The 16,428-nt window shown below is 40.9% G+C and overlaps 1 protein-coding gene and 1 long non-coding RNA gene across 2 annotated transcripts in view; both read right to left on the bottom strand.

Annotated features, from left to right (window-relative positions):
• The window catches only part of LOC124550607 (alpha-actinin, sarcomeric), a 470,999-nt gene that overhangs the window by 249,014 nt on the left and 205,557 nt on the right, over positions 1–16,428 (bottom strand). The window lies entirely within an intron of this gene.
• LOC124550609 overlaps positions 1–16,428 on the bottom strand; it is a 124,114-nt gene that overhangs the window by 64,818 nt on the left and 42,868 nt on the right. Inside the window, exon 2 of the long non-coding RNA XR_006967726.1 lies at positions 3,399–3,447. This is a non-coding gene — a long non-coding RNA (uncharacterized LOC124550609). The remainder of the gene's footprint in view (positions 1–3,398; positions 3,448–16,428) is intronic.

Consider the following 16,428-nt stretch of genomic DNA (forward strand, 5'->3'; position numbering starts at 1 on the left):
ATACCGTTACACTCGTAAAGGAAGCGACAGGAAAACGACTAGACCTCCGTAAGACCCCTGATTTATTTTGTATTCACGGTCATTATGCTAGATGTTATAATGGTGGCACAAGTGTCATTCTGCAGTCTGTCGCAAATTTCGTTTCTCTGAACTTTCGTTTCTCTGAACTTTCGCTTAAGGAACGTCGTCTTCGTTCCTGATATTCCCATTTGAGATCAGGGAGCATCTCCGTCACACTCGCTTATTGATCCAAACCACCGGTAACAAATCTAGCAGCCCGCCCATCAGTTACTTCGATGTCTTACTTTAACATGACCTGGTAAGGATCCCAAAAACCACAGTAGCAGAAGTGTCTCCTTTATAGATGAACTACACTTTCCCAGAATTATCTCAATGACCCGATGTCAACCATACACTTTCCTCCCACCCGACCTTGTGTGTTCGTTCCATTCCATGTCGCTTTGCGATTGACGTGACTGTCAGCCAGCACACCACTGACGCCGTATTCGAACAACGTAATATTGTTTTTCGTCAAATGTTTTAGCAGAGCAAAAAACAAGAGACAGTGTAAATTTCGCAATGGATTTTTCCCCCAGTTTTCATAGCCAATAGGGAAAGCGGAAAATGGACAAACAGGGTATCAAATAGCCCAGCAGACAAAGCAAAGGTTTCCGTCAAATAAGCATTTCGGAACGCTCCAAGAGGCCTACTAATTGTCTTGCATTTAATCTAGAAGACATCCTTGCCCGCTTATCCTGATTTAGGTCTTCAGTAATTTCTCTACTCAGACTCTGGGAGCCATAATACTCAATTTCAGGCTCCACTTCGTAATTAAGGGCGAATGCATTAGCTGATGTATGACTTACGAAAGCGGTGTGAGAAAGCCGACAACAGATGATACAACGATTACCAATCCCGTGAGGAACTGCACTAACTCAGTAGTCATATAGCTTGATTGGCTGCCACGACGGAAGATGGAGGGATTACCATTGGACCACGGTGCCAACGTTTGTTAAGGCATAATTCAGATTTCGCTGATAATCATAAGATATATACTTTAAACAGTAAACTTTTAAGAACATTATAATAACGAAATGCAGAAGAATCAGTTCGTGTATCTCAGACATCCCACCAAGAGGCGCGATCGGCGACGTGATTCAGGCTGCCCATTTTAGTTCCAAGTCAGGGGCTTCACACGATAATCTTAAGAAAACGCAACTCTACGGATAATGCGGAGAGAGAGTTCAGGATATATATCTATACTATTCAGTCCAAAACTTACTAGAATGCAAATGGTTCTAATATATATATATATATATATATATATATATATATATATATATATATATATATATATATATATATATATATATATATATATATATATATATAAATTGTTCAAACGGCTCTAAGCACTATGCGACTTAACATCTAAGGTCATCAGTCCCCTAGACTTAGTACTACTTGAACCTAACTAACCTAAGAACATCACACACGTCCAGGCCCGAGGCAGGATTCGAACCTGCGACCGTAGCAGCAGCGCGGTTCCTGACTGGAGTGCCTAGAACCGCTCGGTCTCAACGGTCGGCATACATTATGTTCCAGGATTAGCACTGTAAGTATTTGAACTACTTTACGTGTGACTTTGAAGGCGTCGTTTGTCGTAACTTTTGTGATTAGTTTATGGCTTTATCTGACGGGGTTATTAATTAGAACCATTTGCATTCTAGTAAGTTTTGGACTGAATAGTATAGATGACCGTTAGTCAATTCACTAGCAACTTTCTTTTAGCCTCTCCTCAAGAACAACGGATTCCCCACCCGAGTGTTACTCTTGGCTTTATCTGACGGGGTTATTAATTAGAACCATTTGCATTCTAGTAAGTTTTGGACTGAATAGTATAGATGACCGTTAGTCAATTCACTAGCAACTTTCTTTTAGCCTCTCCTCAAGAACAACGGATTCCCCACCCGAGTGTTACTCTTGGCTTTATCTGACGGGGTTATTAATTAGAACCATTTGCATTCTAGTAAGTTTTGGACTGAATAGTATAGATGACCGTCAGTCAATTCACTAGCAACTTTCTTTTAGCCTCTCCTCAAGAACAACGGATTCCCCACCCGAGTGTTACTCTTGTACACTGTAATATTTCTGGCTTATTCAGCCATCATATTAGGCTCCAGGAAGCTATTCCCAGGGCAGTGGAGATGCAAGAAACATAGAGATGACGCAATGTGAGATGAGGTACCGGTGACAGATGTTAGATTCGGTACCATTCCCGTGAGAAAGACCGCCTGCATGATGCTGCTGCTCTGTGATTGGCTGCTGTGTTCGCCGGTAGGGCGCAAAAACGATAAACTTTAGTTGCTATTATTAATTAAACCTGTCATCCAAATTACTTCATTTTTTTGAACAAACATCCCTCAACAGCCAGCCATCAATCAGTCATTTCAAAATTATTAAAATCAAAATATTACTAAAACAAAAGACTGACGATATTACTGCCGATGCACTTCGGTGGCGTTCGGGTCACGCCTTGCTGGCTTGGCGCGCTAAGTGTCTCGGGCAGTCCGGCTCTCCAGTTCTGACCGTTCCAGTAGACAGACATGTTGTCTGTGGGAGGATGTATTTCATGTTACATGACTGTGGAAAGATATGTTCAATATGTTGTGATCAAGAACAGTTTCTCGTGTCTATATCAATAAAAACGCGAGTGGCATCCCAAATGAGTTTATTCGTAGTAGCAGTTCGTTGCGAAGTTAATTTCAGCCTCAAGAAAAAGAATCCACGACCTGCGTGCTGTTTTCTGCGCTGGAGACATCATCATCACGAAGAAAGCAGGTTAGTGAAGTGTACAAGAACTTATGTATTCCACACAGGGCAGTGGAAACAACTATGCACCTCACGTGTACTGCATGCACAGTACAAATGTGCTCAGTGACACGTCGTCTGCAGTAATGCAGAGGAGGTAACGAAGGATGAAAGTATTAACACTATCTCACTTTTATTCCTTTTTCTTGCCGTAACAGGGACAAGAAAATCATTTGAAGATGTCATTTGCGCGGACAGTTTAAGAATTTCAGAGTTCTGCTGTGGTGTGACAACTACTCCAGTACAAATGGCTAGTTTCGTGGAAGCTGTGGCAACACAGAGGAGAGGAATCCGGAAAGCATCTGCAATGAACAAAGCACCCTTGTCACAGTCAGTTGCGAGCGTTCTACTACACAGGATTTTATCGCCGTACTGTGGACAGGGTATGTTCAGTCTCCTTCGCCATCGGAGCCTTTCAACAGTCCCGACAGACCAGACGTTGATGGGGGCGACCACTTCAACGCTTCCTGACCCCTTAAAACGACTCATTTACCAAAAAATACTTGTAAAAAATCCCTGGTACTTACACACTGCGAGCTGTGACAGCACCTCAGTAGCAGACGTGGGGTCACTCACCTGCAATACAAACAAATGACGTGTTACATATCTTCACAACAAGCAGGAACCTTACAGGAAGGCAGAACAAATGTGTGAACGTTCTCAAGATAAGGTGTTATGAATATTCAATTAGCCTGCAAACGCGTAAAATATTCCGCTTTACTAAAACGATCTCACACCCCCCTCTCTCTCTCTCTCTCTCTCTCTCTCTCTCTCTCTCACACACACACACAAGCGCGCGCGCGCAAACTATTTCCTTCAGCACGAAAGGCACTAAGGATAGTAATATTTTTTTTATTTGCTACTTGCACCGATGGCACGATCATTAGCGTCCCTCTCATAATAACGAAAGCCTGTTCGCACTAACAACTTATAAATTAGGTGTTTCATTCACGGTGCTACAGCCACATGTTAAATGAAATACAATCCCATTTTCCACCCTGGCTGTTTATAGCTACTGTCATGTATGCCACGATTAACTGAAGTCAGCCGTTTGCTTTTTCAAGCGCGTACTCCTGTTGTTGTGGTTTTCCGTCCAGAGACTGGTTTGATGCAGCTCTCCATGCTACTCTATCCTGTGCAAGCTTCTTCATCTCCAAGTACCTACTGTAACCTACATCCTTCCGACAACTTCTTGGTCTCCCTCTGCGATTTTTCCCCTCCACGCTGCCCTCCAATACTGAATTGGTGATTCATTGATGCCTCAGAACATGACCTACCAACCGATCCGTTCTTCTAGTTAAGTTGTGCCGCAAATTCCTCTTCTCTCCAATTCTATCCAGTACAATGTTACTTATAATGCGTCTTGATTGCAAAATGTTTATTCACATGACCGGTTTCGGTTCCTCTAGAACCATCTTCAGATCTGAAATGACAATGATAGTAATTTACTATGTGAAGATGGTTCTAGAGGAACTGAAACCGGTCATGTGAATAAACATTTTGCAGTCAAGATGGATTATAAGTAACATTGTACAAAAAGTGACTGAGGTATCCCTGCAGACATTATGTCTGTTCTTGCAAAATCTTTTCAGTACCTCTTCATTAGTTACGTGGTCTACCCATCTAATCTTCAGCATTCTTCTGCAGCACCACATTCCGAGAGCTTCTATTCTCTTCTTGTCTAAACTATTTATCGTCCATGTTTCACTTTCATACATGGCTACACTCCATACAAATACTTTCAGAAAAAAAGACTTCCTGACACTTAAATCTATACTCAATGTTAACAAACTTCTCTTTTTCAGAAACACTTTCCTTGCCATTGCCTGTCTATATTTTATATCCTATCTACTTCGACCATCATCAGTTATTTTGCTCCCCAAATAGCAAAACTCCTTTACTACTTTAAGTGTCTCATTTCCTAATCTAATACCCTCAGCATCACCTGATTTAATTCGATTACATTCTGTATTCTCCTCCTATATTGGTAAATTCACACCGTCACCATTTGTAGGTGTATACAAATGTACCGCTGTCATTTTAACACAGTACCACTGTATTAGCAAACACTAGCGTGGACATTGCATATTAGTCAACTCTTCAAAATAATTATATTGAAGCAAAGCTATTATAGGACTCAGTTCTTTGTCTGTGATATGAAGACAATGGCATGTATTAACACCACACCAAAACATTCCTTTTTTACGCGTTGATGGCACCTACCTTGAACTGTTTATGAAACACAAAGTCTGTTCGAGTTACAGATTATTGTTGCAGTTTTTCTTGAATGTTTCCTAATAGAGAGGGCAGAGAGCAACCAGGCAATCAAATGATCGTATGGTTTTATTGGTCGGGAGCCATCCGTCTGGGGTTGTTCGATACCCTGGTGCAAGTCTAAATTTGACGCCACTTCGGTAACTCACAAGTCGAAAAGATGAGATGAAATGAAATGAAATGATTAGTACAATACAAACATCCAATCCCCCAGCGAATAAAATCTCCAAACAGACAGTGAATCGAACCCAGGACGCTGTGATATAGAGGAAGCGGTGTTAACCACTAGATCACGAGCTGCAACTAGACGATAAATTGGGCTCATGCGATGTAATTCGTACACAAGGTTTACACAGATGAAAATAAAATACAATGTGGAGCCGAGGGTTCAAGAAAAAGCATACAGATAAGAGGACAGTAAACACTGAAGCTTTTACTAATGGGAAGCAGCTACCTTATTACCACTGGAGGCCCCACAATCCCACAAGCAGTTCCCATTGTTTACGCCAAATCCGTTACACGGACAAATGGTTCAAATGGCTATGAGCACTATGGGACTCAACTTCTGAGTTGCTGCTGTACCTAACTAACCTAAGGACATCACACACATCCATGCCCGAGGCAGGATTCGAACCTGCGACCGTAGCGGTCTCGCGGATCCAGACTGCAGCGCCTAGAACCGCACGGCCACTTCGGCCGGCTTTACACGGACGAGGGGGAGAAAGTGCGTGATGGTAACGAGTACCCAGGCATTGGCGAGGCAGACACAAGAGATGTTATCTGGGCTGTCGAATCCCTGCCAGCAGCTGCTGGGCTCATCTGGCAGAGAGGGACAGATGCGGCCGTTGTGCGCGTGCCGACCTGGCCTATCCCAACTGCAGATGTCGCACCAGGGGGGGGGGGGGGGGGGGGGGGGGGGGGTAGCGACACCTGGCTGCTACAGCACATCTGGATACGCTATTCTGCACTGTGGGAAGACATCTACCACGCGCCTGCCGATTCCTGCCGTCACCTCCGTTTCATTCCACAAACCTCCATTTAACGTACAGCAGCAATTGGGAATTACTACCAATACGAAAAAAAAGTCTTAACTTTTTTTCCTACAAGTCATCTGGATCAGTTAATTACCGATTTTCTAGCCCAATAGTGTTTCAGTACTCCCATACCAGAATCGCTAATTCCATGCTTTAATTACGTATTGTAACGGTCCAGCTACATACTTTTATTTAGTTTCCCGGTAAAATATTAATTTCAAACAATTTGGATTATTGTCGGGTTATATATATATATATATATATATATTTCTTAAAAAGATGATAATTATGTAAAGCAGAGACAATATTTCTTTCACATTCTTTGTTAATCTATGTCATTCTTTTCTTTCGTTTTGTACCCTTTTGTCGTCGTCTTCTGACGTACGTCGCCGACGCAAGACGCGAATCGATTTGAGGTCTGTTGAATGAAAAACATTTAATGTAAAATTATTGTACCTATATGTTCATTTGCTGGTAAAAACAAATAGAGGCAAATGCGTTAAAACTATTTATGATTAATAATTGAGAATTCACTTCCTCTTTTAATTATAATTTTGTATTAATTGTTTTATCATAACTGCAAGAAGCGCAGCCATTGTTAGTTGCGATTATATAGCAACTTCGTCTGTGCTTCTAGTTGAAAATAGCATGGGTTTGTGTTAAACTAATTTGGAAAACAATTTAATAATTCTTTTTTTATTGGTGGCATCAATTTAAACGATTATTTACTGAGCAAAGGAAAATCTTAATTAAAAAAGAAATCCTCTATCTTCTGTTCGCCGCCATCTTAACTTTTATCACAGCGGCAAATTTAAATTACTTGAAACTGCAAACAATATTCCGATGTGTAAGAAATAAATGTGCACCGGTGGTACTGAACTCTATTTATAAAAGAAAAAAAATAATAGAATCAGACTGCATTTTCTAAGAACAGTGCTGATGGTATTTATTGTTGAACAAGATTTCATTGCTGATGTATGAGGCCAAAATTAAACTACGCACGAATCACGTCAGTGTTGTGTGCGGGTGGTATTCTGTGGTTCCTTTCCATGATCAATTCGCTAAGAATAATTAAATCCATCGAAGACAAAAATCATATAAAAGCTCTGATGTACGATCTGTAATTTTTGTGATATGAACACAACTTACAGTCAACATTATTACACTACGTCAGGTGGAATTCTTTTGCAATTTGAACAAAACAATTATCCGGGAGAAGTTGTAGTATGAGTAATGCATTATACATGTGTATAATATTGTCAGTATCATTTACAAAATCAAATCAATGCAACTGCTAAAAAAAACAGAGTGAATTCAAACCGCAAAATACCATAGGAGTATCGTATCATCCATATTCATTGCATTTGTCCATGTCGATGATACACAATAACCGCCACAGAGTGATGCGAAAAGGGCAGCAAGTGGAGAAAATGCTTCTATTAATGAGTATTGGAAAAAAATTGTTACATATCCTCAACTAAGAGCCGGCATCCATTTTTGAGTTCCTGGGGACGCAGTACGTAGTATCCAGAAGACTTATGTACATGCATGTGTGAAACAATCCACCAAACAGCGCTAAATTTACAACTCGCTGTCGCCGTGGCGAAATGAGAAAATTTTTTATGGACGTAACAGTCAGTCATTCTAGACTGACGTGTCTATATTTGCGCTAGGCTATTGTTACTAACATTGATTTAAAGATTGTTCAAATGGCTCTGAGCACTATGCGACTTAACTTCTGAGGTCATCAGTCGCCTAGAACTTAGAACTAATTAAACCTAACTAACCTAAGGACATCACACACATCCATGCCCGAGGCAGGATTCGAACCTGCGACCGTAGCGGTCACGCGGTTCCAGACTGAAGCGCCTTTAACCGCACGGCCACACCGGCCGGCTTAAAGACTGTGAGGAAGTTATTATGACGAGGCGCAATGCTGTTATTTTATGGAAAGAACATATCATTTGTTGTAGTCACCGTTTCCTTCAATAACCGAAATGAACTGAAAATATTCCAATTTTGTTTCCAGTAATTGAGAGCAGTGCGCAGATTTTGATTGACTGCTGCGTGGAATTAATTCTTTGCGTCGCAGCGACTTCCGGAGCAGCAGAACATTATTAACAGCAATCACGGCTGGTAAACTAATACTACCACGTGATTTTCATTTTAGGTCCCTTATAGCGGTGACTCACCCGAGGCATAAACCTGAAGCTAGGAACACACTACTTTTATGTTTTAGAAAAAGTAAGACGCCGCAAAATAAACACTTTATGTTGTTACTATATTATTTTTGTTTTTTAACTTGGTGCAGTGTGTTGGTTTATACAAAATTCAAGGCTTTTTACGAAGCTGGAACAAATTTACTTCAATTGTATGTGCTATGTCAAAATATTATTCGTCATTCTCTTCATTTACTTGTCTCCCAAGTAACACAACTACAAATATCAAGTGTGAGGCTGACTAAAGGTTCTTGTTACTACAAGCACAATATGATAATCGTAAATCCTGAGGTTGCTTTGAACGCCACACTGTCACTAAACATTATCCTACTAGAGATTGGTATGCCTTTGCCGGCCGTGGTGGCCTTCCGGTTCTAGGCGCTACAGTCTGGAACTGCGCGACCGCTACGGTCGCAGGTTCGAGTCCTGCCTCGGGCATGGATGTGTGTGATGTCCTTAGGTTAGTTAGGTTTAAGTAGTGCTAAGTTCTAGGGGACTGATGACCTCAGAAGTTAAGTCCCATAGTGCTCAGAGCCATTTGAACCAATACTGCACTGACATACGTGTACGTCTCAAGGGGGGCACACTTAACACCTATGAAAAGGTACGATGATGATGATGATGATGATGATGATGATGATAGCACTGCGTTTCCCGTTCATCAAAGGACAAAACTCGTTGTATATGGTTATTAGTTTCCGAAATATAGACGTACCAAATCGGAGGATTCTTTTTGATACCCCTGTAGTTTGCAGTTTTGAAAGCCACTATTTTCCCAAGTAAGTGAAGATGTTCACATAGTCTTATCCTTGAATTATTACTTCACTACACGCTTCGATCCATCATTCTCTTACCTCCGCTTTGACAAAATATTTGTCCTTATAGTTGACTGGGTATGGAAGTGCTACCATACGAAACTTATTTCTTTCTGAACGACGATCATTTTACGAGCAGTAATATTCATTTTTCACTAGACTCTGAAACTCAGTGGATTTCACTGTAACCTGGCATAATGTTACGAGACCATACGCAAAGCGTTTATAACAGTCTCTGTGAAAGCAGTATTACTTCTCGCGTAGTAACTGTCATTCTGGAAGAAATATGTACCGACTAGTTGCATCGTCACGAATTCTTATCTCGTCACAAGTAACAGAACTTTATCTTCCTGGAAATGATCGCATAAGATGTCGCACCTGCTCGTGGAATGATATAAAGCTTGTAACTTATTGGTCATTTATTAGTGACGTCCACAGCAGACGCATTTTGGAGCAAGCAGACGTCACTTTTAAAGGAAAATTACTGCGGGAAAGTCAGATAATGGGCTCTTAATGCGAGGATATTGCCTTTTCCTGTAAAGCTTATCGGCTAAACTGAAACACAACAGATATCCGAGAGGGCGTTTCGCTCAGTGTTAAGGGAGATAAAACGGGTACTTCAGTAAGGGTCAATGTCCTGCTCTATTTTAAGTGAAACAGCACGTACACCATGTCGCAGGAAAGCTGTTCCCTCTTGCTCAGAAGAGGAAGCTTGCGTCTTGGCTAGCAGCAGCGAACTTATCTCTTCTGCTGCTGCACCGAGGGCAGCTTTCCTCGTGTTTTGGCTCTTATCCAGGAGAGCGACCCAGTTAAAACCGGCAAATGTTGCACCAACTCAAGGTCCTGCAAATCGCTTTCTGGCACCACACGTGCATTCTGAGTAACACACACGTGTCCTCAACTTTCGCACTTTTTTGTGATAAAAGTATTTATTAAAAACATTCCGTGCTGGTGAAGCAAGGAGCCACAGTTTGCGTTTAAAGCATTTCATTAAAAAAGAGAGAGACGCCGTTGCCATTATTGAATTCCAAATCAATATTCTCTGTAAACACACAGAAAGTTATTTGACAAAATACCTGAAGTACTAAATCCTGCTACCGAATCTCTTCGAAGGAGGCCATGTCTGCATTCATTAGATTCGGCAACTGTTCGAGGAAGTTTCCACTGCTGGCCGGGGTGGCCGAGCGGTTCTAGGCGCTACAGTCTGGAACCGCGTGACCGCTACGGTCGCAGGTTCGAGTCCTGCCTCGGGTATGGATGTGTGTGATGTCCTTAGGTTAGTTAGGTTTAAGCAGTTCTTCTCAGAAGTTAAGTCCCATAGTTCTCAGAGCCATTTGAACTATTTGAAGTTTCCACTAACATGAACAAATTTGACATATTTCAGAGTTCTCCCGCTTATAGCTAGAACACGGTTTCGTCATTTTAGTTTTTTAATACTTCTTTTTCGCCGAAGCGTAAGTTTCTTGTTCTGTGGCATTACTAGATAACTTATTTAACGTCTGAAAATTTCCGTTTAATCTACAACAAGTTATGTTGAATCAATTGGCAGACGCTATCACTTGCTTGGAATCTTTTGAGTTCCAGAAAACTCACTAGATTGTTTTAACAGCAATCGTGCTCGCAGTATTGAATTCAAACAAGTAAGTGAAAAAGAAATAGGCCGGATAATAAATAACCTGAAGAATAAGTTCTCATCTAGATGGGATGGTTTGAGTAGTATCGTGATTAAAAAATGTAATAAGGAATTAGTTAAAATAATCACCCACCTGGTAAACTGCATTATCAGAGAACATACATTTCCAAATGTATTGAAATGGAGCACAGTTAAACCAGTGCATAAAAAAAGGATCTAAGGAAGAGGTTTCAAATTTCAGGCCCGTATCATTAATACCTGTCTTCAGCAAAGTATTTGAAGTTGTGCTGCTGACACAACTTAGTGACTATTTCTTGAAAAATAAGTTCCTAACAGAGATACAACAAGGATTCCGAAAATATCATAGTACTATCACAGCAATTACGGAATTTCTTCACAAAACGTATGGTGCCCTTGATCAAGGAATGCAAACAGCTGGCATATTTCTAGACCTTACTAAAGCCTTTGACACGGTAACCCACGAGTTACTTTTAAGTAAACTTGAGTCATACAATGCAAATGCTGCATCCAAGCAGTGTACAAAGCTGACTTACAAAATCAATAATCAGATCATTAATTTCCAGTCCAAATATGAGACAGTCACACAAGGTGTACCCCAGGGCTCAATTTTGGGCCCTTTCCTTTTCCTAATGTACATAAATGATATAGAGCAACCTTTCAACTCCCAATTGGTAACCAATGCAGACGATACCTCACGGTTATTTCTTGGTAAACAAAATGATGAGTTAACGTTGGTAGCAACTGAGGGACTACGTCAAATAACGACTTATTTCCAAGATCAAGGTTTGAAAGTTAATATCAGTAAATCTCAGTTATTGCCATTTTAACTTACAAACTCACACCAAACCTCTATCAGTAACATAGGTGGAATTGAAGTAGTGGACACAGAAGGCTGCAGATTTCTAGATATTCACCTAGATGAAAATCTAAGATGGGTAAACCATATCACATTTTTATGCAATAAAATCAGCAGTTCATGACACCTAATCAGCCAGTTATCAAAAGTAGTCCCACATCAGACATTAAAAACAATTTATTATGGAACCATTTATGCACAGATTAATTACAGGATGGAGATATGGGGTTGTGCTGCCGACATACGTATGAACAGAATATTAACCCTACAGAAAAGAGCAATCAGAATTATCCATGGATTAGGGTACAGAGATTCATGCAGGGAAATATTTGTACATCATAAATACCTCACAGTCTGTTCACTGTATCTTTACAAATTAATTATATTTTTTGTGACACATCAAAACAAAGCAACAAAGTGCTCTGATATGAATGCCTCTAATACAATAAATAAAGACCGCTACTACAGACAAAGAACAAAATTAAAAACAACAGACCATAGTCCATGCATTAGTGGTCAAATATGGTACAACAGATTACCGAGCTCTATAAGGTGCCACGAAGGGAACTTATTCAAAGTGAAACTGAAATATTTCTTGATTGACAAGTGTTTATATTCTTTAAGTGAATATTAATATTAAAGTAAAATTATATATATATATATATATATATATATATATATATATATATATATGTGTGTGTGTGTGTGGGGGGGGGGGGGGGTGTGGGTGGGTGTGTGTGGGTGTGGGTGTGGGTGTGGGTGTGTGTGTGTGTGTGTGTGTGTGTGTGTGGGTGTGTGTGTGTGTGTGTGTGTGTAAAATCTGAATATTTGTAATAGGTACGATGTAACACCCAATAGTGTGCCTTATTAGGTACAATGGTACATTTGTATCATGTATATGTAATCACATATGTATATATGACTGTACTAAACTTGTAAAAAAATGCTATGACGTTTGCAAAAGACACCAGTTGGTGTCTCCATGCAAAAAAAGTACAATAAATAAATAAATAAATAAACAAATATTCGAAAGGCAGCCAACTGAATTCGCTTACGTCAATTTATTAAGCGACATCTACAGCTTTAGCTAGATTAAATCAAGAGAATGACCAATTTATTGGCCTGACAAGAAGTTAGGTAAGGTGACTACTTAACTGCGCGTTATTTTTGGCTCTTTTGTAACAGTTTCAACTATTTGATCCGAATGGAGTAGAAATTCCTGTGCATGTATGTTTTTGCACAACTCTGCTCGCCAAGACAGATGTCAGTGGACGAGGAAACTGTGTAAGCAAACGAAAGTATTATTATTATTATTATTATTATTATTATTATTATTATTATTGTACTATAATAGTAAAAAACAGCAAGTGAGTTCACTATGACTAATTTCGTATTTTATCACTAGCAGGACGCTTCCCAAGCGTCTACTCCTGAGTGATGTATCGGGGATTAATTCTTACAGATCTTTTGGGGTCTGTACGCATTATCTGCCGAGCATCTCACAGACCTAGACGTTCGAGAAGTGTCCGACTAGTGACAAAATTCGAGATCCTGAAAAGTGAACTCGTTTGTTGTGTATCCTGTTATTGTATGATTTGTTATTATTACTATTATTATTGATAATCAATAATGATAATAATAGGAATTCGTTTACTTACGCCGTTTCGTGATCATTTCCGTTTACATGCGAGTATGTCGTCTGTCTTGTCAAGCAGGGGAAAGCTTTTCAAGAGGCGAAAAGTTGTGCTGTGGCTTTTTCTAGTTTTACCAATACCAATGGTTTTCTTGTGGCCACTAAGATCTTTTGCCTTTCCTCCCAGGACGCCAAGAATCACTCGGACCACGTTCGCTGATTTACACGAGAGTTGCTGTAGTTCGAATTTTAAGTCCTCATATCTGGCAAGTTTTTCCAGTTGTTTATCATGGGTTCCGCTATCACCTGGAATGCTAATTTCAATGGTCCACAGTTCCCCCCATTCCGCCCCATTTGCGATCTCTGGTGTATTGTGACCCACCATTCGATTTTCCTGAAAGCTGAAGTCCAAATGTAATTCTACATGTACGTTTTCGAACCCTTTTCTTTTGTTTTTTGGCTTGTAGAGCAACCTGTTCCTCGCCACCGGTAAATTGGAATTTTGGCGTAAGGCCCAGTGGATCATTCGTGCCATATCATAACCTTTCATGATTATCTCGGCTTGCAATTAGTAGGCGCAATTTTACTGCACCAGAGCTCAAGATGTGATGCACTGTTTTGTCAGTTTTGCATTTTCCGCAATTTCGGTCTCTCGATTCTGGTTTCGATGGCGTTAGTTAGATAGCTTGTTCCTATGCAGCCAAAGTTAGCCCGTCAGTTTCCTTCTTCAGGGTTCCGTTGGTAAGCGAGGAGCAGGCTTTTCCCTTTACTTTTCGGTATTAATTCTTCGTTTGCTGCCGTTGAGAAGCTTTCTATTGTTGAATAAATCAGAGAAGATTATTTGCTATCTTTCACGTAGTCTGCGAAATCATCATCATCATCATCATCATTATTAAATGGCTTTGTATTCGGGTGCCTTCCAAAACCATACAGAATAAAACATTTGCAACAGAAACCACGGAAAAATTTGGAGACAGAATTCAAGTCCAGAGGAGGAAAAAATATTTTGAGGTTATCGGATGACATAATTCTGTCAAAGAGGGCAAAAGACTTCGAAGATCAGTTGAATGTAATGGATGTCTTGAAAAAGAGGTAAGATTATCATCAACGAACGTAAATCAATTGTAATGGAATGTAGTCGCATTAAATCAGTTGATCCTGAGGGAATTAAATCACAAAATTAGGTACTAAAAGTAGCACAGGAGTATAGCTTTGCGGTTGGTTGGTTGGTTGATTTGGGGAGTGGACCAAACCGCGAGGTCATTGGTAGGAAATTTGTGGTAAGTTTCTATGGGACCAAACTGCTGAGGTAACCGGTCCCTAAACTTACACACTACTTTTAACCTGACTGAAACTAACTTACGCTAAGGACAACACACACACACACACACACACACACACACACACACACACACACACACACACACACACACAAAATGCCTGAGGATAGCGCGGCCGAGGTCATTGGCCCCATCGGATTACGCAGGAATGGGGAAGGAAGTCGAGCGTGCCCTTTCACGGGAACATCCCGGCATTTACCTGAAGCTATACAGGGAAATCGCGGAAAACCTAAATCAGGATGGCCGACCCTGGTTTGAACCGTTGTCCTCCCACTGCTAACCACTGCGTCACTTCCCTCGGTATTATTTGGGAAGCAAAAGTAACTGATGAGGGCCGAAACACAGAGGATATTAAATGAAGACTCGCTACAACAAGAAAACCATGTCTGATAATGGGGAATTTGTTAATATTTAATAAAGAATTTAGATGTTAGGGTGTCTTTTCTGAAGGTATTTGTGTGGGGTGTAGCCTTGAACGGAAGTATAAGGAGGACGATAAGCAGTTCAGACAACAAGAGAATAGAAGCTTTTGAAATTTAGAGCTACAGAAGAATGTTAATAATTAGATGGGTTGGTCGATTAACTGATGAGGTGGTATCGAATCTCATGGGGAAAAAACGAAATTTATGGCTCAACTTAACTAAGAGAAGGGATATTTTGGTATTTACATAGGTGATATCAAAATCAGTACAGCATCTACAGAACGCCAACTGGGTCATGGACACACACCGTTGTTCGGTTGCCTTTTCGCTTATACCTGCGCATCGTTCGTCTAGGAGACCATGTAAGAAAGATACTGTTTCCGACTTCAGCTGGGTCTGTGTACTATCCCAGATTTTTTCCTCGCACTCTTTCGTTGCAACGTTTTGTGTACTCCTATGTCTTCGACCTCGCATCCTGAGTAACCACCATCATTACTTCCTATAGCAGTATTCCTTGTACACGAATGAGTAGCTACAGAGGTTTGTCACAGTAAGTGGCGTTAAGGCAGTCAAAGTGCCAGCCCAGATTTCTGTACTTCTGTACTTGGCGTACTGTGGTTGATACACACGCCGATAACGGGTGTTAACACGTCTCCGTGCTTTGATAACAACTTCGACACAAACAGCTTGAATCATGCCGTTACTGGAACAGTTACTCATACTTATCTCTGCGCCGCTCCTTTCTCCGCCATGTTTTCAATCTGGCTCATTCTAGCCGTTGTTCTGTTGTGTACCAACGCGAAGCCAGCCGGTGTGGCCGAGCTGTTCTAGGCGCCTCAGACTGGAACAGCGCGACCGCTACGGTCGCAGGTTCGAATCCTGCCTCGGGCATGGATCTGTGTGATGTCCTAAGGTTAGTTAGGTTTAAGTAGTTCTAAGCTCTAGTGGACTGATGACCTCGGATGTTGAGTCCCATAGTGTTCAGAGCCATTTGAACCATTTTGAACCGACACCGAGGCGTCGTCCCTACATTCTTTAATGTCTAGATCTCGGCAACACTCGCAATTCTGTTTCTCAATTTCATCGCACTACTGTCGCGAAGAAATTGTTAATTGGCGAACCGGGATCATCACTCTGCACTGCCCTATAAGTGAAACAGTATTTTAAATATAAATATCTTGAGTATTCTCGTTCCCACAGCTTCCAAGTACTAACCAAAACTCATGTTGTAATGTTCCTTTCGATCGCAGCTCGTGGTCGTGCGGTAGCGTTCTCGCTTCCCGCGCCCGGGTTCCCGGGTTCGATTCCCG

The sequence above is a fragment of the Schistocerca americana genome, chromosome 9, assembly GCF_021461395.2.
Source record: "Schistocerca americana isolate TAMUIC-IGC-003095 chromosome 9, iqSchAmer2.1, whole genome shotgun sequence".
NCBI classification, from domain to species: Eukaryota; Metazoa; Arthropoda; class Insecta; order Orthoptera; family Acrididae; genus Schistocerca; species Schistocerca americana.